Genomic DNA, 7,517 nt, shown 5'->3' with positions numbered 1-7,517 from the left:
ACATTTTCTCTATACACATTTAACATTTTTCAAGTGCTTGGCCAACATTTTTTAAATCTTTTATGTAGAGTTATTTTTGCAATATATTTATTTAGAATATCTGGAAGTATAAACAAAAGTAAAAAAGAAATCAAATAACAAAAAACATGAAAAAAACAAAACAATAAACGAGGCTGTTGTTCCCATGCGCATGGGCTGGCCTAACTCGTGCCACCTTTTAGCAAGGGTTCCTACCGTCTCACTTAATGCAAGATATAGGCGCGCCTTAGACACAAAGCCTTCTACGTGTGGTCGGGGCCTAGACCAGCTTGGTTGTTTGCCCACTAGCAAGGTTGGGCGTCCATGGCAGAAAGCTCAAATCACTCTAGGCCTGGCTCTGGAAGAATTGTTGAACCAACTGTTTCTAGTCAGCTAGGTTGAAAGGCGATCCACGAGTCTATATTTCGAAGTCCACTTTTCACGAATAATTTTGTTGAGCGGTTCATCTCAGAGTTGGATTGTATCAACGCTATGACAGATTCTTCGACAACCAGGGGACTGTTCGTACCTCACTAGCACCAAGGCATATGGCGTGGAGGCCCCAACTGACTAGGTATGCAAAGATTAGCGTCGATGGTGGCTTGTCCATCGACAGTGATTGTATCAGCAGATGTAGTGTGCAGGGATTACAAAGGCAAATTCCTGGGATCGTAGGTACTTTGTTCTCCCGGGTGTTCTTGATCCAATAATTTTGGAGGCTGTTGCATGCCGTGAAGATCTCTATCTACAAAGATTGGTAGTTGTACGTGACTCCAAACCAATTGTTGATGACATTACTGAAGGAATTGAGGATCTCATGGTGCAGTTATTTGAGAGATTATTTAACAATTTTGATAGTTGTAGTTTTACTTTTGAAGGTCGTGCATATAACTGTGATGCGCACAACCGTGCCAAATTTTCTCTTTCGCTTGATCGGGGTCGCCATTTGCGGCTTATTACTCCTCATGACCCTCTTTGTATTCTATAAACGTTTCAGTGGATCAATAAAGAGTTGGAAACCCCTAAAAAAATTGCACGTGGTTTGTTCTACTCACTTTACTTAATATTTTTCATCTAATCTCTTGTAATCTACACAACGGTGTTTCAATTCGAGATAGGTTGTACATGAAAAAGATGCACATTGACATTCTGATTTCATTCCTTTCATAATTTTGTTGACTGTAAACTTTAGTTTCGTGTTTATGCTTGTAGTACTTTTAGACAAACTAGCAAAGTGGCCCGCTCGATGCGCGGGCTAGGATTTAATAAAGTTAAATGGAGAGACTATATTATTTGATTTGGCCAAAACAATTGCACCAAATTTGATGGTCATTTTTAAATATTAGATTTTTGCAAAAATAGTTTTGTTTTTGGTATATTTAAGTTTTTGTTCATAAATAAAATATATGTGTTGTCCGTTCATCTTTACTTGCTAATTATGCATGCATATTAAATGTAATTTTATGGCCGGTTGCATTCTTCAAACCATTTCTGCAGATTTTTCTATCATTTTTATCATTTTTTTTACTGTATACACAAATTTAATAGTTCTGATTGTTTCTATTGAATCATAGGTTATTTTTCTAATGGTATGCATGATTGACATATTTATCTAGTGATTTTGTACTGTAATTGATTTACTTTATATATATATATATATATATATATATATATATATATATATATATATATATAAAATCTATAAAAACTTTGTTGTTAGGTATTTACTTCCATACACGTGCACTCACAAGTACTAAAGTGGCTTATATTTTCATGTTATATTGTTTGCTCTCATAGGAAAATACCCTGATACAGCTGGGTGTACATAAACCTGATAAAAATATTCAGAAATTTTCATTTTAGCAATTTAGAAAAAAAATCTTCACAACATTTTCGAACAAACTTGACCTACTCGAATACCCATATAAAAAATTTGACAAAGAAAAAACTCCTGTAAATCGGTGTGAAAAAAACTAATTTTGCAGAAGTATATAGAGTGAATATCAACGAATATCCAATTTTGAGCTCGGGCTCGTCTGCACCCGCTCAAGAAACAATTCATAAAAAATTCACAAAAATTCAAAAGAATCCAAAAATTTTGTGCAAGGTAGATAATTTGATGCGTGAAATGCGCTCCAAATTTCAGAGCATTTGGACATTTGAGTAGCTCTCAGCAAAAAAGATAAATTGGGTCAGAACAGTATATGAACAGTACACTATTTAGCAGACCCTAAATTTATCTTTTTTGCCTAGAGCTACCCAGATGTCCAAATGATTTGAAATTTGGAAAGTACATCACGCACCAAATTATCTACCATGCCAAAAAATTGGAATTTTTTGAATTTTTCTTATAATTTTTTTGAATTTTTTATTGAGCACAGGTGCAGATGATCCTGAGAGCCAAAACGCCTCACTCGAATATCAACTCTAATGTAGTTTTGATTTTTTTTCCGTCAACAGTACCATGAAAGTCTTTTCTTAGCAAAATAGTTTACACCAGTGTAACGCTTGAGCGAGTCCAAAAAAATTAATGATTTTTCGACTATTTTTAAAATTACTATTTTTTAGATCTTAATTACTATTTATTTTTTGGAAAACAGGTGCACTCATGGGTTCCATTCGTTCCCATCTGCTCTCATTGTACTCCAGCATGTACCCCCGCAAAAAAAAAGCCCAGCATGTAGAAAACGTCATTTGTTTGACGGGAGCCACTTTACTTTCCCCATTCTGTAGTCTTCTTGACTTCTCCGTTCTTAATTTCCCTTGCCCATTCTTTTGCACAGTGAGAGTGTTCATCTTCTCCAATCCCCATCTCATTTCCTTATTCTCCCTGCTCCCTCAAAAATTGCAGCTGCCGGAAGGCTCCCATCAGCTTGCTTTCTTGGTTCGCTGCACTGAGGCTGCTCGTCCTCACCTCAAGCCACCCCCATGGTTGGTTCCGCCACAGGTTTACCATCGACGGCGGCTCGTTTGGCTCCTTGTAGGCCTCATTGGTCTCCTCTCCTAAGATGGGAAGGATCAGCTGCGCCAGGGAGGAGGCGAGCTCATCAATCTGCACGGTGTTGTTACTGTTGGCGTGCGTGTAGTTGATTTGGTCGTTGATTTAATCTTCCGCTCCCGCAGGCCCGTAACCCTCTTGGATCCAGCTTTATATGAGGATGCTGGCGACGTTTCCCCAAGCGCGCAAATGGCAATTCAGACACATCGTCTCTGTTTTCGCTCGTAGCAGCTCGGCAACATTCTTCGAAGTTCGACCTCAGGTCCCCATTTTCATTTCCCGACTCTGTCATCTTTCACCTTTTTCTTAACCTTTTCATGTGTCTGTGCGATTCAAACAATATAATGTAATTAAGGACATGCCTGTTATTGGTAAATATTTCATCATTTCTCCTTCAAACCTTGGAAAAAGATGTGATTCTTTTTAAGTGCTCTACAGTGTTGAATGAGGTACAGAGTAGGTACTACTCTCTCTGATCCAAAGTAAGTGTCATGGTTTTAGTTGAAATTTGTCAAATTTGGACTGAAACCATGACACATATTTCGAATCACAGGGAGTAATAAGCTAGTGAAAATATTAGAATGTTAGTATATGTCTGAGCATACGTAGCAATGCAAATTAGCAATATATAGATTTTTTGTATCATCCTGTATAATGGATTTTCTTCTTTTTCATTTGATTGATTTATGGCTATGTTATGAAAGCCAAACAAACCAATGCATCATTCTGATGCAGAGGTTGGGGGTCTTCCTCCTTTTCAAAAAAATGGCTATGTTATGAAATGATGACAGTAAGTTTTGAATGATGTACATCTTAAGGTGTAGTGTTTATTTGTTTATGCCCCCTCCACTTTTTTCTGGCTTGGGACCAGCATTGGCAGTGTTAGGCCCCCCTGCCCCTATTAATATAGAACAAATTTAAGAAACAATTAATACATTTTTTTATTAGCTATAGTTTGAATATTTCTTAGAGAAATCAATAAATAATAATTGAATATGGAAACAGGTCTAATTCCATTGAACATGTGAAATATAACAATGTCCTGATGCTCTCACTATTGGTTTGCATTATATTAAATAATAGGCTTGTAGAATCAAATATCACATAATATAGATTGTCGATGTTTGGTAGTAATAAACTATTTCCAACTGTTGATGCATGTTTGCAATATTTTGCAAAGAAAATTATAATATATGATAATTGAATATGAAAACAGGTTTGATTGCATTGTACATATGAAATAAAACAATGCCCCAATGCTCTGACTACTGGGTTGTATTAAATAATAAGCTTGTCGAATCAAGTATCCCATAATATAGATTGTCGATGTTTGGTAGCAATGAACTACTTCCACCCGCAGATGCATGTTTGCAATACTTTGACATGGTTGCAGACCATATTCGACCTGCCATATCATGTTAGCATAGGTAAGTCAGATTTCATTTTCAGGATAGCAGTGTACCAAATTTATATATGTGTAATTCTTATGTAATAGGTCAGTGGCCTCATCTAGTGAAAGAAGCATGATGCTGAAATTGTGTTATTTGTTCATACCTTTAGAATATTTCTTTATAGACTATGTTCTTGACCACATCATCTCATTGCTATCGTCATCGTTTACCATTACCCGAAGTCAGTCCTCTTTTGCGACTCTTGAGAAGGCTACGTATAACTGTCCATTGTGAACACTTGTTTATGTAGATATAGTCCTATCTTGTTTAGAGATTGCCCCTGACTTTTGCTGACTGATGTAGGACAGTGTCTACTTTTTAGAACAAATGGCCATGCTGATTCAGTTGGTGACATGACTATTGTTTGAATATAATACCTTTTCTCCCACATGTGTTCCAGTTATTATTTGTGCTACGGTGAATCTTCTTCCAAGTTGAATAATCGTCATCCTTGAACCACCGCATAACCCTTCACTTTGGTTGATATTACATAGGAGCATCACAGATATGCGAACTTTTAATTTCAGCCTGTGATTTTGGGATTCCAGGAAATTGTAAGATGGTCAAGAATTCTGTTGGATATAACACTTTTGTTTCTGCATTTAAGGTAGTTGCTTTCCATACTGTGTCGCAGCTTACATAAGTTTTTGCTTCACCATGTAGCTGATCCATTATATACTCATTTATATCGCAAACTGTTTCATTTCTTGCACATAATATTGCTCTTTCTTCAAACCATTCTCGTTGGTGTCATTTGTTTTGTGTAGTGATAGCCCTGGTAATAAATGGCCAGTAAAGTTGGATTTGGGTTTACATGTAGAGATTAAAGTTCTCACCGTTGAATTTGTCGACCAAATTTGAAGTGACAATCACTATTGTTTGTTTGTGCAAAAGACCTTTATTCACCATATTTGCTAAAACATCCCCTCATACTCCCATAGCGCGATCTGGATCTTCTCACCGTTGGACAAATTTAATCATGAAAAGGTGATATAAAGATAGTCTATGCAATGAAAAATAACTATAGTAATCTAAATCACTTGCTCTAGTGAAGGACTTCGGTCTCACGGATGTTTGAAGTTTGCGCCATGCTCTTCCCTTTATATCTTTTTGTACTTACTCTACTGGTTTCATTGTAGCTAGTGAGCAATCTAATGACATATGGACATAATCATATTTATAAATCTAATTCACTGATGCTTATTCTTCGATATGGAATTTTTTTCATACTTGAGCATTGTTTTTCAGTATTCAAATGACTCTCCAAGGTATCACTATCAGCAAATTCGAAGTGGTAGTCCAAAAACTTGGATTTTCCTTTGTCCACTTCCTTCACTGTTTTATCAAAAAGAAAACGGATTCTCAGATTGTTCTTCAATGGTCGATTTTTCATACTCCCAAACTTTGCAGGTCTTAATTATGTAGATGTAGTCCTCTATAATTTCTGCATTAAATTTACTGACCAGATTGTTCCCAATAGAAGCATTGATCACATTACCATACATAGAGAGAAAACATTAGCAAACTTTGGAAAAGGAAAACTAAAGAGACAATATGTATGTAACACTTGCACCTTTTTATCTAATAAAATCGTACCAGTGATGATGTGTTCATTAGTTGATAGGTTAATTGCATCCCAAAGTCTTAAAACCATCTGACCTATAATATGAAAACCATCTGATGCACCATGTATGTTTCTCTATATCGCAGCAAGCAATCCCATTTGTTTCTATGATATTCTTATAGCTGTCGTATGGTTCTAGTCTTCTAGAGTATAGTATCTAAACATGAATACACTGGAACCAACATCGCTGGCATCAACCTGCTTTATACGAGTAAAAAGTATGAATCCTCCATTAAGACAGGATCTCACACCTATAGAACTGCATTACTTAATCTAGAATTAACATGATAGTTTTTTCTATTTCTACATAATCAACCTTCTGAGCTAACATGTCAAAACTTTTATATGAGCGCTTCCTAGAAGATAATTGAAGTATTATTGACCATTAATAGCTATGATCTACAATTTATTGCAGATGGTGCTTACTGTAGGTGATCTGATTTCTCGACGGAGCCAGCTTATGCCCGTGGAGGAGACAATGCCGAAGTGCCACTGGTTGGAGGTAGTTTACCTTGAAGTGTTGTTCGCTGAGGCAGATGATTTAGAATTTGTACTCTAAAATCTAGAGGACAATGAACCTTTCAGTTGGTCGAAGCATTGCGTGGGGAAGGTATTATAGGGATGGTTGAGTTTATGACCTCTGCAGGGTGGCAAGAGAGCTTGTTTGGATGTCGAGAGGTTTTTTGTTTGCGAACGTGAGATTTTGGTTCTCTCTGGACTCTGTACATTATTGTATAGTTTGGATTTGGATTTCTTTGGAGAGATTGCTTCTTTGTGGAGGACCTTGGAGGATCGTGAGAGTTAGGTCAAACACAGACTGTGCCCTGTACGCCCCAGTTTTTTTATGGTTTGATCGCTCATGGGATAGTCCTTCCTGTTGGGATCGTGGCTTCTAAAAAAAACTATTGGGATCGTGAGATTATTATTGTGGGATGAAGCCTGTTGGAATCGTGAGATTGAGCGTACAGGTTGGACCAGTTGTGATCTCATGGTATGGGCCCACTAATTTTATGAAGATCTAATGGTTGTACTTCGTTAATTGGAAATAGGCACACCAAATTAAAGGTCGGATGTTTCTAATTATTGTGGTATTTTTAAGCTAATTATCTTTTTTTCGGTGAACCCATCAAATACTTTATATATATAATAGATGATGTCAAATTTGTTGCACACGCAAGCAAAATCACACCGGGTACCCCTTCGCTTGTGCGACCAAAGGCTCTCATGATAAGGTTTCTCTTGCTTCTTGCCGGCACCACCGTCGGTCTATCCCGTCTCCTGTGGTCCTAGGACCATGGAGGTGTGATGGATCCCGACCCTTGCTAGGAGGCCTCCGTTTTTAGGTGTTTTTTAGTTTTGTTAGCGTTTGTGTCGAAGACGAGGCGATGGCTCCCTGAAGATGTAATAAGGTTCTCCTCGGCTAGCC

At 37.2% G+C, this 7,517-nt stretch overlaps 1 long non-coding RNA gene across 1 annotated transcript; it reads left to right on the top strand.

Moving 5' to 3' along the window:
• Window positions 1–2,716: 2,716 nt before the first annotated feature.
• LOC123144106 (uncharacterized) lies at window positions 2,717–6,853 on the top strand. Its single transcript, XR_006471269.1, has 2 exons — window positions 2,717–3,278; window positions 6,507–6,853. It is a non-coding gene; the product is annotated as an uncharacterized lncRNA (long non-coding RNA).
• The last annotated feature ends 664 nt before the right edge of the window (window positions 6,854–7,517 follow it).

The sequence above is a fragment of the Triticum aestivum genome, chromosome 6D (assembly GCF_018294505.1).
Source record: "Triticum aestivum cultivar Chinese Spring chromosome 6D, IWGSC CS RefSeq v2.1, whole genome shotgun sequence".
In the NCBI taxonomy this organism is placed as follows: domain Eukaryota; kingdom Viridiplantae; phylum Streptophyta; class Magnoliopsida; order Poales; family Poaceae; genus Triticum; species Triticum aestivum.
The sequence above is the reverse complement of the archived record's forward strand: the minus strand, read 5'-3'. Positions and strand labels throughout refer to the sequence as shown.